At 53.8% G+C, this 16,375-nt stretch overlaps 1 protein-coding gene across 13 annotated transcripts in view; it reads right to left on the bottom strand.

Moving 5' to 3' along the window:
• The window catches only part of FOXP4 (forkhead box P4), a 52,793-nt gene extending 36,465 nt beyond the window's left edge, over positions 1-16,328 (bottom strand). For 9 of the 13 annotated variants that reach the window (XM_035295590.3, XM_035295595.3, XM_035295593.3 and 6 more), the window contains exon 1: positions 15,866-16,328. The gene's annotated coding sequence lies outside the window, so the exon portion shown is untranslated. Of the gene's footprint in view, positions 1-861; positions 1,033-1,656; positions 1,997-15,865 lie in introns of those variants that run through there. The other 4 variants (XM_035295591.3, XM_078370669.1, XM_078370668.1 and 1 more) reach the window with 2 other exon arrangements.
• Between the last annotated feature and the right edge of the window lie 47 nt (positions 16,329-16,375).

Here is a 16,375-nt window from a genome sequence, read left to right as displayed (position 1 = left end):
GTTCCGAAGAGATTGCGCACTCGGTCTCAGGCCTTAATGGTCATGTCAGCCTGAGGGCTAGTGGCAATGAAATGATGGATGGGGTGGGCACCATCCTCCACTAGCCATAGTACAGGGCTCCATCTCCCTCCCCTGAAACCACCCAGCCAGCAGCACCTTCCCCACAAGCTGAGGCCTGGGCCTAAGCTACATGAGGGGGATGGGGAGACAGGAGGGAGCCCCCCCCCCCCCGCCCCGCCCAACCCTGGCTCTGCTGGTGGTGGAGAGCAGCTGCCCGCTCTGATTCCAAGTCTAGCTTCTCTGAGATCTGAGAACTCCTGGGCCCCAGGGGACAAAGACCAAAGCCTCAGGGGTGAATGCATGCAAAGGAGAAAGGAAAGAGAATCTGGCAGTTACTTCCCTGGGGTTAGGGAGAGTGCCCCTCTTCCAACACTCAAGTAATACCATAAAGTTGCAGATCAGTTAAGTTTGGAAAAAGAGAAAAAAGGAAGAAGGAGGATACAGACAGAGGTGCTCCTTTCTTTTCTGTCTTCTTACTGGGGGGATACAGAGCGACACCCAGTGAACAACATAATTGCTGCAATGTGGTGTATAATAATAGCTATTCAGGGGCCGATCATTCATATTAAACAGGGTGAAGCAAGCCTCTCATTTGCATGCTTGAGATTATATGCATTTGAAAAGTCATTTCCGCAGGGTGTATGAATGGCATTAATTCCCATGTGGCATGTTCTGCCCCCCTCCAGGGCCTTCACCCCACTGACACACACCCATACACCTCCTTCAATGCTCCCACCCACCTACTAACATACCCCCCAAACCTGCATGACAGGTACTCCCAAGAGCTTTCTGAATTCTCACCTCTGCCTTGGGACACCTGCCCTCCAGCAGCCTCATGTCTCCTGCCCACCTCTTCACAGGGTGTCGAGACTCACTGTGGTGAGCAGGCTCTGGGTGCCTGGGACACCCAGCCAGCTACAGACAGGATGGGGTGGGTGCTGGCAGGAGGCCTTGATTATCAGTGCCCTGTAACTGCAAGGTTGTGGGACATGAAGGAGGAAGTCAGTGTCCACAGAAGCCTGTGCCCTGGCTAGGGGAGCAGGTAGGGGCCTGGGCTCAGCCACACACCATTGTGAATGCTCTGTCTTCCCTCTTCTCTGAGCCTCTATTTCCCCATCTCTATATGGATAGGCGGTCTTGAAGGTCTCTTCACTCTCAGTCTGGCATGTGGACATGAAGCCACAGTATTTCAGTGAATACTTGGAGGCACTGATGGTCCACTGGAGTCACAGCTGGGTCCCTTTCCCAGTGGACTCCACCCAGTGTAGACCTGAGCTGCTTCCTCTGGTACTGAGGGGCAAGCTCCAAGAGGCCCTCCTTCCTTCTCCACACACCCCTAGCCTCCCCATCCATGCTCCTCCCCCAGCCACCAAAGTCCACAGCAAGGAGCAGCTGAGCACCTGCAGAACAGAAAGGCAGAGGATCTGAGAATTAGACCATCTGCTTTCTAGGCTCAGCTGTGTGACCTTGGGCAAGTCACTGGGCTGCTCTTTCTGCCTCCATACAATGAGGTGGGGGTTGGTCAGGAGTCTTTCTAAGGTTCACCAATATTGGGTTCTTATCCCCCACCCCAGACTTCCCATATCCCTCTCCTACCACATGTTGGGGGCAAATGGAGACAGCACTGGAAGCCGAGTTATTCTGGCAGGTCCAGGATTTGTCGGAGGCTCAGGTCCTGTACTTGGGCAGGACCTAGTCGGCCATCCCTCAGCGTTCCCCGTGGGGGAGCCAGGGCACCTGGGAGCCTAAGTCGGGCCCGAAGGCTCCTGCAGATGCCGTCGGAAGGAAGCTGGGTCAAACCCGCGGCCGCCTCTTCCGCTTTGGGGTAGTCTGCGGGCCGCTAGGGGCTCCCACTTCCCCTGAGGCTCCTGGCTCTTCAAAGAACCTGGGCCGGCAAGTGCGCAACTAGGGACGCCCTTGGAACTTGCCGGAGTCTGCCCGGTCCCCTCCCTGGCCGGAAGTGACGAGTGCCACCTACCCTGGGGCCAAAGGGGGGACCCACGGGCTGGGGTGCTTTTGGGGAAGGAGAAAAGAGAAGGGGAGCCCCACACGCGGAGAAACCTTTTGTGCCTTTTCGCGGGCCCATATGGCGTAGCAAGTATTAATTACCGTCGCTTTTTAATTAACAATCTCTTAATCTGAGCCGTAACATTTGCCATGACACCCTGCGCCTCGCCGCGAACCCGCGCCGCCCGCCCTGCCAACTCATCAATTAATTTTTATTGACGTTTTCTTCCCCAAACAGGCACAATACCAGGGTTTTCCAATTAACACCTCCGCGATCTCTAATTAGTGCAATTAACAGACTGATGGATGCCTGGAGTTTACCCGCGGGGGAGGAAGGGAGGGGGCGGGATAGCCCCCAGCGCGCTCCCGGGCGTACACGTGCACGCGCAACTGGAGTGGGGATGCGACCCCAGCTCTTAAGGGACACACGGGTGGGGCATGACCACAGGTAGTCCGTACCCAGAACAAGGGTGGCAGTTGGAATTTAAGTAAGAAGATATCCTTTCCAGTTCTCCGGAAACCTATAATCTAGTCTGGGAGATAGCAGGAGGTGGCCCTGCTGAGAGCCTGACCCTGGAAGTTGGAGTTTAGCCCCCGGTTCTAGCCCCCCCCCCTCCCGCTCAACACCAATTTACTACTGAGTGACTTGTTTTTTTTAAGAGTGGTTGTAGTTGCAGGGAGTCTCACTTTGTTGCCCAGGCTGGTCTCCAACGTCTGGACTCAAGTGATCCTCCCTCCTCAGTCACCCAAAGTGCTGGAATGACAGGCCTGAGCCACCGCACCTGGCCTACTGAGTGACTTGGAGCAAGTTAATTCTCTTTTCTCCTCTTTGTAACGGGGAGAACTGGACTAGATGTAGTCATCTATTTTATTATTTATAATTCCAACACAGATTAGGAAGCAGATTGCAGTTAAGAAGATTTCTTAAAATACAACGATGGACCACAACGTTAAATTGGGGGTTGCAGACCTGAGTGCATCAGAATCACCTTGGAGAGCTTGTTAAAACACAGATTACTGGGCTCCAATATAAGTTTCTAACTCAAGTCCAGTGTGGGTCTGGGAATCTGCATTTCTAAGAAGTTCCCAGGTGATGCTGATGGTGGTTGTCCCAGGCAATGGGGCTCCAATTGACTTTAGTTATAAGCTTCCTGGTGGTCAAAACTAGACGACTAGATGATATGTCTCCAAAAGCCATTCAGTCATTCAACATGTATTTAGGGCCCCATTAAGCTAAGCACTGGGATCTACCTGAAGGAAACTGAAATGTGGATCCTACTGAACAAGGCAGTACAGCAGTGCCCTTAGATGCACTGAGAGCTGCAGGTGAAGGACTCAGCAAGGGCAACTGGTAATAACCAAGGTCCTAGCCCCTTCTTGTTTTTTCTAGACAAACCTGGCACTTGTTCTTTTCCTAAAAACAAGTTTCCTAAAAACCAGTGGGGTTTTAGCCATGAACAAAGTCATGCTTCTCTCTCCTCTAATGGTTGGCCAGGAGCATGGTTCACCAGCAACGACCCTTCATCCATTCACTGGTGCGACCAATGCTTAAGTACCTACAGTGTGCCGGGCTCTGTACATGCAGACTCCAGCAGAGCAGGACACAGCCTTGCTCTTGTGGAGCTTATGTTCCCATGAAGGGGGTGCGAATGATGACTGAAGACACAGGTAAATGGAGAAGCCCAAGTCAGATACATTCTATTGAGTGTGAGTACAGGACAGGGAATAAATGGGGATCTAACATATCCCCACTTGTGGAGAGGGGCAGGGAAAGCCCCCTTTTTCAAGGAAAGGGCATTTATGCTTAGATATGAAGGCTGAGTAGGTATTGGCCGGGCAAAGTATACAATGAATGCAGGGCAAACAACATATGCAAAGGCCTTCATTTTACAAAGGAAGGGTCACCACTTTCAGACTTTTCCAGAACTAAAAATCTTTGAAATACATGTATTTCTAGATATACAAAAAGACACACATGTGGATACCAGAGCACAAGGATGCCTTCTAGTTCCTTCTTTCCCCATTTCTTTCTAGCTATACTGCTATCAGATCTTACTTGTGTCAAGAGATATAAAACAGAGGGCTTTTCAGAGCAATGAGCACTGGTCCTACAAGTAACTGCAGGATGCTTCCCAATCCAAAGTCCCAGGGACCAGCCTCCCCGATTCAGCTCTGGCCCCAGAGGCCCACTGGCTTCTAGCTTTAGGCTCAAGGTAAGGGGAGGGCTCCAGGGCAGTGGCCACTTTGGGCCTCTGGATTATTTAGCCAGCCACTCATTTGCCAGATGACCTGCTAACCCTTCCTGGCCTCTTACTACCTTCGTGACATTGAGGAATGAGGTCATCAGTCTGAGCCTTGGTTTCCTTATCTGTAACATGGGGCTAATACCAATACACCTTCCTTCCAGGGTTGCTGTGGTATCAAATCACACTGCATGAGGAAGACGTTTGGAGCAGGGTAGTTACTATAACTGTGGGAGTCCAGAAAGTCCTGCTACAACCTACCTGTGAGTGGGCTATGGTTTAAAAATTGATTCCAACCCCCCCCAGCCCCCCGCCCTTGGTTCAGCATTGAAGAAAGTGAGGCAAGACCCTACAGTGTGGGTTAGAATGTGGCTATAGCTCCAAAATAGGCCCTGAAGCCAGAGCTGGGTGATGTGAGTCACACACTCCTTGGCTCCGTGATCATGCCAGCAGCTTCTCTTCCCAAGCACATGGGGTTCTGTGGGTTCCAGAGTAGGTTTAATCCCTCTCCAAGACCCTGCCCTCCTTCAGCACTCCCCGTTGTGTGGGTCAGAGGCTGGCACCCTGGGCTTCCCTCTGTACCCCCACCTGTGCCTGAGTTCCTGGCCTGGGAGTCTCCCTAAATGACTATGACCTCCTAGAAGCTACCCACCCCAAACTCTAAGGACCATTTAGCACAACCCTTTGGCGCTCAGAGGAGATCAGTACAAGAGGCAGGGCAAAGACATTCCCATCTGAAAGGCTGCAGCAAAGCCTTCGATTTGGAAGGTGAGCTGCCATCCTGTGCCAGGACCTGTTCCAGGTCCTCTCCCAAGTTCCAAAGAGCTCTATCCCTGAATCCTAAAAGTAAGAGACATCCTCGTAGAAAATTTTGAAACAGACAAAGAAAAGGATAAGAAAAAAACAGAATTCTCATAATCCTACCACCCAGAGATCTAGCCCTTTGGGATATACAGCCTTTCCAGTCAATCTACTCTCACTCTCTTTTGGCATACAAACATTTAAAAAGTGAAATTGGAGTCATAATCTGTACATGGTTTGAATTTTCCTCTTTTTCCACTCACCGCTTACTATCATAAGCATTTCCACATGCCATCAAATATTTTAGGCAACAGTTTTTAATGGTCACACAGTTGCTTGAATGGGCTGCATGTTCCAGAATGTATTGAGCCAATCCCCTAGAATTAGACATCTAGGCTGTTAGCTATGTTTTACTATGACTCTGCAGTAAACACCTTTATGGGAACAGGATACTCTACATTTTTGACTATTTGCCTTGAATACATGTTTAGAAGGTGGAACTGTGTATTTTTAAGGCTCTTGATAGGTTTATTCCCTAATTGATGCCCATAAAATTCATACCAATTTTGTCCAATTCTCCCTTCACAAGGCAGCCACATCTCATAAGACCCTCAGGCCCTTACCTTTTTAGCCATTTCCCTCAATTCTCCTCAGCCCCTTCTCCAGGAGATTCTCAGAGCCTGACTAAGGCATTCACCACTCAACACTACAGGCCCTGCCAAGTCAGGATGAGCTCCCTAAGCTCAGAGTGGGGCAGGGAGCTTTCAGCTGCAGCTGATACTGAGCACAGTGGGCACTGGGGTCGGAGCAAATGGAGGTGATTAAAATGCAGACCTTGCTTTTGAGGGACTTGAAATGGAGAGAGAGACTAAACGGGCAGGTAAGCTTTCCTTCTAAACATCAGAATCACCTGGGGAGCTTCAAACCAACCAACAAACAAACCCACACCTACGGCCCGCCTAGGTCAATTAAATCAGACTCTTCAGGGAATGGGACCCAGGGGTGGATATTTTAAAAAGCTTTCCAACCATTCTAAATTCCCAGTGGCGCCAGGATTGAGAACTTCTGTCTTACACAACACACACAGCTTTACAAAGGTTATGTTAGACACGGGGGACGGACCCTGGAATCTGGAAATAGTAAAGGGTGCTCCGGAAAGGTTTTTCTGTAGGAGGTGGCTTCTGAGCTGAGCCATGAGGCAGTGAGGTCTCGGCACACAATTTGTGAATATATTTTATTGTTAAAAACCATTTGATTCACAGAGTCCCTGAGAGTGCTTTCCTACAGCCTCTCCCTCCCCCCATGCAATTTTGGGCTCATTTTGACAGAGGAAGGAACCACACTTCAAAGCGGCCAAAGACTTGACAAGGTGACCTGACTGCTAAATGGCTGAGCCAAACTGAAACCAGGTGGCTCTCCTGACTCCTAAACCAGTGCTCTTCCCCGCATCCAAACTTCCAAAGTGACTCTGGAATCCAAGCCTTCCCTCACCACCACCCTCCTCCACCTTACCTTTTACTGGCTCCAGCCCTGAAACGCTCCCACAGGCCCTGGCACGGTGGCCTCCCTCAATACCCCTTCCTACTACACAGACCAAACGGAAGAATTAACAATAAAGGGGGGAAAAAAGAAAGAACCAAAGATCCCACTCCATCTCATTAAGAAAGTAAACATAAGAGCCATCTAAGTGTCTAATTAAGCTTCTAATTAGTCCCTGCTTGTTACTAATGCAAATTAGATTACTCCGCTTAACTACAGCATGTCCACAACACCCTTGTTAATTGCGGCCTTTTGAAATTAAATTACTCCCTAATTAGCATATCAAAGCCATTGATTCGGAGCTGGGAAAGATGAGGGCAAGAGGAGCCCAATGCCAAGTTTGGTTAATCAGAGACGGCTAATTAAATAGTGACGTCTTATGTGGGGGGCCTGCTGGTTAAGGGGTAGGGGCAACTAGCCCAGGGCCTGAATGGCCATCTGGAGCCTGGTTCTGGTAGTGCCTTTGGCACCAAGGTTTCCTGTGGGCACAGGAGGGGCTCTAGTGGGCCTGGGACAAACCACTGAGTATGGCCATGTCTGGGCCCCTGGCTGCTCTGCCCAGCCTGCCCCTGACATGCCTTGGCCCCTCCCTTCATTTCCCCAGATGATTTCCAAGTGTGGCTTTCACAGGGATCTTGGGCACCAATTCAGGGGCATCCAAAACACAGTCTCAGGGGCATCCAAAACACAGTCACATTTGAATATGCAAAGATTCAGCGTCCTTCCACGTCTCTCTCCTCATTCTAAGGTGAGTTCCAGAAGGGTAACTTCTGCGTGTGGTTTCATTCTTGGAAGAAAGCCCCTCCTCCCCAAAAAAAGTACACAAAGGGAGTAAGTGTTGGGAGCAGGGGATGACTTTATCATAGAGGGTCTCACCCTGGCAGGGATGGGCTAGTTACATCTTGAAACAGGGCCCCGGAGACACAGGCCTTATGGTAAAAAGGCCTACCCTCAGTGGTAGAAAGAAGGGAAAAACAATCACCCACCACCATCAGGTCTTTTTTTTTTTTTTTTTTTTTTTTTTTTGGAGACAGGGTCTCACTCTGTGTCGCTCAGACTAGAGTGCATTGGCACGATCTTGGCTCACTCACTGAAACCTCTGCCTCCTTGGCTTAAGTGATCCTCTGGCCTCATTCTCCTGACTAGCTGGGACTACAGTCACATCCCACCACACCCTAATTTTTGTTTTTGTAGAGAGGAGGTTTCACCATAATGCCTAGGCTGGTCTTAAACTCCTGAGATCAAGTGATCCTCCCACTTCGACCTCTCAAGTGCTGGGATTACAGGCATGAGCCACTGCGTCACTTCCACCATCAGTTCTTAAGTAGCTATGCAGAAATTAGATTTGGGTCAGAGTGTCCTTATAGGTCTTCTCTGCAGGGTCTTTTTTTTTTTGGAGACGGAGTCTCACTGTCACCCAGGCTGGAGTACAGTGGTACAATCTCGGCTCACTGTAACCTCTGCCTCCCAGGTTCAAGTGATTCTCCTGTCTCAGCCTCCCGAGTAGCTGGGATTACAATGCCCAGCTAACCTTTGTATATTTAGTAGAGATGAGGTTTTGCCATGTTGGCCAGCCTGGTCTTGAACTACTGACCTCAGGTGATCTACCTGGCTCAGCCTCCCAATGTGCTGTGAGCCACTGCGTCTGGCCAAACCCTGCAGAGTCTTTCAGACACTGTCCCCAAATAGATTTTCCTTGAAGAATACTGGGGACTGGTGAATCTCCATGTCAAAGCTGCTAGCCAAAATATCCTCAGGGGCTAGGCTGGTCACTTAGAAGGCCAGGTGAGGAGGGCACAAGAAGGTAGCTGCCACTCAATCCCAGTCTATCCTTCCTACACAGAGATGCAGACTCAGTGTTGACAGGGCTTGGGTTTTTCAAAAGGAGCCTTAGTGGGAATATTTATGTGAAATTTACCATTGTAATGAACTGTGTGTGGGTCAACAAAACTCAACAGGGATGAAGTTAGGCCATTTGTGACCTCAGCCTTTATGGCCAGCATTCCAGAGAGGCATGTTCCAGTTAACTGTGACCCTGGGCAAGTCAGGTCACCTCTGTGGGCCTGGGTCCTTCACCTATCAAATGAGAGTGGCCACTGCCTGGAGAATCGTTCAGGATTGTCGTGGGGATGAGAACAAGGAGGTATGTGAAACTGCAAAGCACAGTTCTCAGTCAGGGCCTGGTGACTACCTAGCTCTACCTGCCACAACGCCCTCTCAGGTTTCCTAATGGGGGTGTCCCATTAGAACTTTCTTCCCCCATCTTCCATGCAGGGGGCAGAGCGAGGGCTCCCAAGTGTCCTTGAAAATGCTGAGGGCTTTTTCCTGCAGATACCTGGCCTGGCTGTTGGGAGGCTTGGAGGTACCACACACTTGTGCCCTCCGCCCTGCATTTAATGGATCAGGCCTGGCAGGGGCAACAGCTTCTGAATGACAAAATCCTGAGGGTTGAGAGGTCCCTAGCTTAGTCCTTCTATACCTCCTCCGTCCCCAACTAGGGTGGAGTCTGTTCCCAGCTCTTCCTCCTACCCCTAGTCCTCCTCTCTAAGTTTCTCACCAGTAGCCCCTGGAGCACACAGGGTCACAGCCAAATTCCCAAAGGGTGAGATTCTGTTTATTTAAGGAGAGATCAGACAGGGTCCAGGGGAGGGGAAGTCCTCCTGCCCCTACCACAGAAAGGGCAAATCCAGCCAGTACCCAGCCCATGGGTATCCATCCAAGCCAAACTGGGTAAAGGGGCCCAGAACAGTGGTTTTATTTTAGAAAATAAGTGAAATTAAAAGAAAGGCAAAAAAAAAAAAAAAAAAGGAATGGGGGAGGGGAAAGCTGCCCTGGTGTAAGGGGGAGGGGGAACGGCGGCACATAAGGGCCAAGCTGCAGCCCGCCTCGCCTCACAGAGCACTCTCTCCCAACGAGATTCAATTAATTGATAACATGAAGCATCAAATTAATTTCTGGAGGATGTGAGATTCTGATGAAGGGAAATCTCGGCGATGGGGATCTGGCGGGAGGGGGCAGGCAGCACCCCTTTTAATCAGGCTCCACGGCCTAATTGGGAAGGAGGAGACTTGCATGGGTCGTAGTGTCCCCTGCCCTGAGCTCCACCGCACCCCTTTCAGGAAGGACTCACGGAAGCAGTAGGCTCCCAACGCCCTTGGAACAAACAGGGGTGTACACTGAGACCTTCAGGTCTCTTCTTCCCTGGCTCCCAACCCACAGCTTCAGGACTTTGGACTGCAGGCACACTCTTCCCCCCACTCTACAGTTAGGAAAACCAAGGCCCAGAGAAGAGACAAGTCATGCCTAAGGCCAAAGAGCAAGTTAGGAAGTTGGCGGCAGTGTGCTTGCTGGGGCTTCTCATGATGTATCCGTGTGGGTTCAGACCCTGTTTAGACCCAGACCCACGAAGTCATCTCAGAGCAGCATGGGTGGGAGACCCTCTCTGTGGATACAAACTGCCATACTGCCTGAGCCGTCCCCACTTCCAGTGTTCCTGGATCCCCAGCTGCCAGCCTGAGCTGACCCAGCTGCAGTTATTTCCTTGGAGTCTGCTGAGTGCCGAACACCTTGCGTTACATCCCTGTGCTCCGGTCTCAGATGCAGGAGATTCCAGCAACTCCAACTGAGGTGCTCAGTTAAAAAGGTAAAAGCTCACCGGGGAACTATCCAAAGCGAGTGCTCAGCCGGGGAGGGGAAACAGGTAGCTCTGGCTCTCAGGGAAAGGAATCTCAGAGGCTTCCAGAGGAGGATTCTCTCAGTGGACCAACTCTACACCCTCAACATGGCCTGACCTTTCAGCTCCTCCAGCTCCCATCCAGAGATGCGGCCTCAAAAGGCCTGGTGCTTTGCTCCCTGAGTGCTTACTGTGTCTGCAGCAGCCCCTCGCTGGGTCTCCCACAAATCCTAACGTTCCATATCCCCCTAGAATTCTCCCCAGTGCATCCTTTCCTTCCAGAATGCGGATGTGCATCTGCAGGGGGAACCTTAAAGGAAAGAAGAAAGTACACCACCACCCTCTTTTGGAACAACTTCTTTAGGCCTGGGTCTCCTAAAGACATAGAAATGTTCCAGAAATGTAAAGCCAGCTGGGAATGGAATCCAAGGAAGCCCCATTGAGATGAGAATGGAAGCCCCCGCAACCCCCTCCCCCTCCTTGTCCTATCTCAGCTGGGGGTTTCAGGACCCACTCCGGCTTAAGCGGCCAGCGACCACAGACGTGTGCTCCGAGGCGCTTGCTCCATTTCTGATTTTCCAAGTTGCACGTGAGTCACCTCTTTTCTGGGTCCCTCCCACCGCCCTTCACCAGCCTGGCCTCCAGCACACAGTAGGCACACCTCTGTGTTCACAGGATGGATACAACTACTGAGTCCCTGGCTCCATTTTCTAAGCCATGCTGCCTTCAAGTCGACATCATTTTGCCACCCCTTTCCTGCTAGTTGAGAAACTTCTGCTCCTACCAGTCTTGCCTACCTTGAATAACTGCCAGTCTCTATTCTACCTACTCCACTTTGTTAGTCTGAGGAAATCACCCCACTTTCCATTTACATGGCAGCTTGGGTCACAGGCCATCAGAACTTTAGCAGGAAAGGAAACACCATTCACCTCTATCTTGTACCAACAATTGGCCCCACCCACCATTAGGCCTGGCTGTGGAGGCTCCAGTTGGCCAGAGGATTGGGCCCAGGGAGGTGGGCAGTGCAGATGGGATTCAGGGCACAGGCCTCTGTATGGCTTCCATCCAGATGTGAAAGGAGGAAGGTGCAGGGCTGTGCCAGAGGGAGAGCCAGGGAAAAAACCCTGGTCTCAGGAGGGGTCCTGGGACCAGGATCAAGCAAGGAGGGCATTTGCCAGGCTCAAGCCTACCCAGCCCAGGCGATGCATCACAGCAGCACTGACTCCACGGCCCAACACCCTGCGGCCCTGTCCACATGTATACCTTTTGTGCCAGGAGCTCTTGTTTTCCAGCTCAGGCAGGTATGCCGAGTCCAGGCTCTGCAAGGGCCCAGGGGCAACATCTCACAAGACCACAGCATCCAAAGTGGCAGAAGTCAGAGGAAAGAGGTTTCCACTGTGATCCTGGCTTGGAACTGGCAGTGGGCTGAAGGTGTGTATTTCCACAGAGAATCCTGGGAGGCAATGCTGAAGGGTGCCAATAACTCCAGGCTCAAGAGGAGTTTCCTTTTGCTTCTTTGAGATGATCCCTTCAGTGCTAGGTCCCAAATTGGTCTGAGACTTGCTGCTAAAGTCTTCCAGAAGGACGTGTAGGCTAGGGTTTCCAAACCCCAGAATCTCCCTTACTGGAGAGAGGGTTTATCAGTCATTTTTATTCCTCTGCCTTCTGGGGAATTCTCTCTCCCATTTATGTGTGTCCCATGGGCTCCTTAGGAGTGCCTGGGGAATGCTCCAGGGTTGCCCACAGGTGTAAACACCAGATTCTGCACCTACAGTCCTCCTCCCCACTTAAAGGGAAAAGAGAAAGATGGCCTTGACACTAGAAGGCAAGCGGCTTAGGCCAAGCTTGTGGAGGAGGGAGCAGTGGCAGCTCCTCCCATCCCTTCCTTTCTCCCTTCACCAAGGCACAGGCTCAAGCCCTACTAGTTTTACGGGAGTTAAGGGCCCCACGTTTTAGTCCCAGCTCTGCTACCATGTAGCCCTGTAACCTTGGAGAAGTTGCCTCTTCTCTCTGGGCTTCATTTTCCCAACTCATAAAATGAAGATTAATCCTTCACTATTTCCAGTATTCAGCCAACATGCGGCCTGGCAGTGCTAGCAAATTAATAATAAAAGCCATCCCTTGATCAGTACTACCATGCGCCCGGCACAGTGCTAGGTACTTAACATCTGCTCGCTCATTCAGCTCCCAAATGGAATCTCTAAGGTGGGTATTATTGACCTACTTTACAACATAAGAAAATTGAGGTTCAAAGAGCTTAATTAAGTTCCCCCGAGTCCCATCTCTACTGCCAAGTTCCAAAGCCTTTTCCACTCTGACACATGTTCTGCCCTGGGGAGGCCTCAGTTCCTTGTGCTGGGTTCCAGAGTTCTGGAACCAAGTCTGAGGGGGCCATTCCAGCCAACAGAGCCTCAGAGTCTGTCAAAAATAGTACCTGCCCTGCGTTGGTCTGGGGAAGCTGGAGTGTGGCTAAGATCTGTGAGAAGGGAAACTGTGAGGAGTTTCTTGGATGGAAGAAATGATTATTTCACACAGTTTAGGCTATTAGAAAAGTAAAGACATTGTGCCTGCTTAGGATGGGACTGGGGGGCTTGCACCGAGGCTGAAGAGACAGGAAACTGCCAAGGCAGTGGAGTAGGAAGGATTAAGTTTCAAGGAAGGCTTCTAAGGGAGACGACCCTTCCCTCCCCTTGCACCTCACACCTTGCCTGTGAAACAGACACTCTGTTCCCATCCTTCTCTCCTGGATGTGATATATTATCTGTCTCTCCTACCCCAACAATCTGAGGTCCAGAGAGCAGACTCCAGTCTTCATTGCTTGGGTACCCCAGGCAGAGTAGGGGCTCAGCAAACATTTAGGGGAATTACTGGATCAAAAACAAGCCCTCCTCTCTCAGTCCCTCGGCTTCCCTCCCTGCAAGGAAGAGGTATGTTGGGTTAGAGGCCAGGCAGGATGCACACATTCCTGGCAAGAAGGGACCTACCTGCCCGCCGCCTGAAAGGAAGTTTTTGGCAAAAGTCAAGGGAAGGAAGCTGGTGGAGTCTATATGTGAGGAGGGTCCCTACACAGAAAGGGACAGGAGCAGGTCCCTTTGCAAGTGGGACTCTTTGCAAGTGCTCTGGCCTTGCCGTTCTCCAGCACTGGGATCAGGTCTTTCTCCCCCAGGGCTCAGGGGTTCCCTAACTCCATAACTACTAGGAAACCTGCCCAGGACAAGGAGGAGGATAGAAAACCCACTCAAGCGCCCAACCCTTAGTGCCAGGAGAGAAGGTTCCCGTGGTCTTCCAAACTTAGCAGCAAGCCTAGAGCCAGGGTAAAGTGGGTCCTAAGGGTCCCGCAGGAGAGAGTCAGTGCTCACCCTGAGCCTGTGATTGCTGAGAGGGGACAACCACAGAACCACCTTCTCCCCTTGCCACCTTGCCCCTCTGACTAGAGTGTGAGTGACTCCCCCAACTCAGTCTTCTGAGTGTCTCAGATCAAAAGGCATCATGGGAGCTAACAAACTGTTCACATACCAAGAGCAGAGCCCCAGCATCCTCCCTCCAGCCACCAGGTAACAGCTCCAAAACCCCGAGGCAAAAGTTTCTCAAGTTGGAAAAAAAAAAAAAGCCCTGCAGACTTCCCCACAGTGGTTTTCCGCGGGGGCGGGCAGAGGTTTTCTGAGGCCGTGGCTCCCCTTCAGGCAGCTGAGTCCGCTGGGCCTGGCCTTCGGTCCCTGCTCCTACCGGCTGGTTCACCGGGAGGTGGAGGGAGGGCTCAAAATGCCCGGTGCCCGCAGGGCATGGCGGTCAGGAGGCCGTTCAGCTCCGATTCTCTGTCAAGTGAGCTTCTGGGTTCTGCGGTCTGAGGGCACAGACCTTACCGCAGCTACAGGCCATATGACGACCCCGCTGCTCCTGCTTTCTGCGGACACTCGGGGCAATCCTAACAATCGCCTCTCAAGCTGCCCCAACCTCAATCCCAGACCCGAGGAAGTGTGTGCTGGGACGAATCCAAGCGGGTCCCCAAAACCGGGGTGAAGATGCTGGCGTTCAGGTAAAAACCCGCATTGGCCAAAATGCTCCCGAGCTTTCTCAGGAACCACCTGAATGGCAGCTTCAGACTCGGGTTTGCTCCTCCAGACTCCCCACCCCTATTCCCGGCTCCAGGCGCCGCGGTCAACCTGCAGGGAGACTAGGTGCTGGGGTGCTAGGCACGCGGTGATCTCCAGATGCCCGAAACGCCAGGCGCCAAGTCAGCAAGGAAACCAGCCAGGAAGGGGCTGGCCAGGGAGCAAAGGAGAAAGATGGGCGCTCTCTAGGCTCACTCGGTTCCCATGCCCTTTCCCCCTAATCTAAGATGGGGTGGAATGCGGTATGTTCGCGAGGTCGCCCCAGTTGGGGTACAGAGGGAATCCGCCACCGTCTGGGCCTCTGCCTCAAAATCCTAATCCCGCGAAATTACCCGGTTCTTTATGGGGACGGCCGGGACCCCAGGTGGCATTTTAGCACCACTGGCTCTGCTCTGCCGCAGCGCAAGGAAGTTTGTTTGGTGTGGATGGGAAGCCCGAAGCTGAAGCGCCGCGGGTCAGAGAGGTGCTGGGGTTGTCCAGGGGAGATACCAGTCTCCTCAGTTTGAGGGGGGCGGGGTCCTGCTCCGACACTCCGGGCTCCTTCCCTGGTGGCCTCCGGGCCTCCGCAGCTGCCCTCTCTTCTCCCCATATGTGGTGGGGCGGCAGCTCTCTCCACACCGGGTGCGTAGAGGTATCGGCCAGATCGTTCCCCCACCCTCCATCTCCGGCGCACAAATCACAGGGGCCATTTCCAGACGCTCTCAAGTCCCCAAGAAGTTTTCCGCTCTATCCCGGAGCTGAATGAGCGATAGGAAAGGCGCTGACCCGTCCTGGCACTTTCGAGGTGCGACCTCAGCAAGACAAGTCCCCTCTTCGCCCGAGACGACGCGGCGGGTAGGACCGCGATACCCCGCACCCCCTCTTGCCCAAGTTCATCGGCCTTCTGCGCGTCCTGGGGAGTCCCGTACCGACTGGAGTTGGGGGGAGCCCAGTTCACCACTTCCCTTCCCAGCTCAGGAAAGTCCGGGCCGGGAAGTATTCTTTGTCTGACTCCGGGCGGGGAGGGGGTCGCGCCCCGGTACACCCCATTCCCAGCGGCCCAGCCGGGAGGGGGCGGGGCCCAGATTCTTGGGGAAGGGCGGGCCTCGGTGGCCTCTCTGGCCGCCCCCTCCCCGCGCGGGCCTTCGGCTGCCCCCACTCCCGCCGCGCCACAGCCCCCACCTGTTCCCGAGGCAGCTCCCGCCCGCGGGGGCCCGGGCCAGGGGCGGAGTGTCGCGGCTGCGCGGGGTCAGTGCGCCGCGGCCGGCCCTGGCTGGAACAAAGTGCGCCGGCCCGGGCCCGGCTCCTCCCGGCGCCCGGCGCGTCTCGGGCGGGCAGTTTGCAAACACAAAGTGAGCCAGCGAGCGGGCGAGAGAGTGCGCGAGCTAGGGAGTTGGTCTGGTCGCCCGCCCAGCCCCCACCCGCGTCCCTGGGCCCGGCCCGCCACCTACCTGTCCCGCCCGGCCGCTCCGTACGGGCTCCGGCCCGTCAGCCCGCGCGGGGCATGGGGCTCGCTCCGATCGCAGCCCGGGCCCGCCGCCGCCCGCCGGGGCTGCCCCTCCGCGCCGCCCCGCGCCGCGCAGCTCCCGGGTGTCCTCCCAGCGCGCCGCGCCGACCGCCGCGCGCCTCAACCCCGCCGGGGCATCGCACTTTGTGGGCTGCTCGGCTCGCTCCGGCTCCGCTCTTCCTTCCCGGTCCTTCCGCGACGCTCGTCACCTCGCTCCGGCTCCCGGGCTCCGGGACCCCGGCGTCCCCGCCCCCGGCCCAGCCCTGGTTCCGGCCCGGGCTCCTCCCCGCCGCGCCGCCGCCGCCTGCGCCGCGCCCTCCTCGCGGGCTGGGGGCTCCGTCCCGGCCGCCGGCCGCACTGTCCGGTCCGCAGGGGCGGCGGGCTCCGGACTCCGAGGGGCTGCGACTGAGCCTGGGCTGCTAGTGGCTGCGAGCGGGCGGCGCGCGGGCGGGGC

The sequence above is a fragment of the Callithrix jacchus genome, chromosome 4 (genome assembly GCF_049354715.1).
Source record: "Callithrix jacchus isolate 240 chromosome 4, calJac240_pri, whole genome shotgun sequence".
Lineage (NCBI taxonomy): Eukaryota > Metazoa > Chordata > Mammalia > Primates > Cebidae > Callithrix > Callithrix jacchus.
This window is presented reverse-complemented; position numbering and strand designations above follow the sequence as displayed.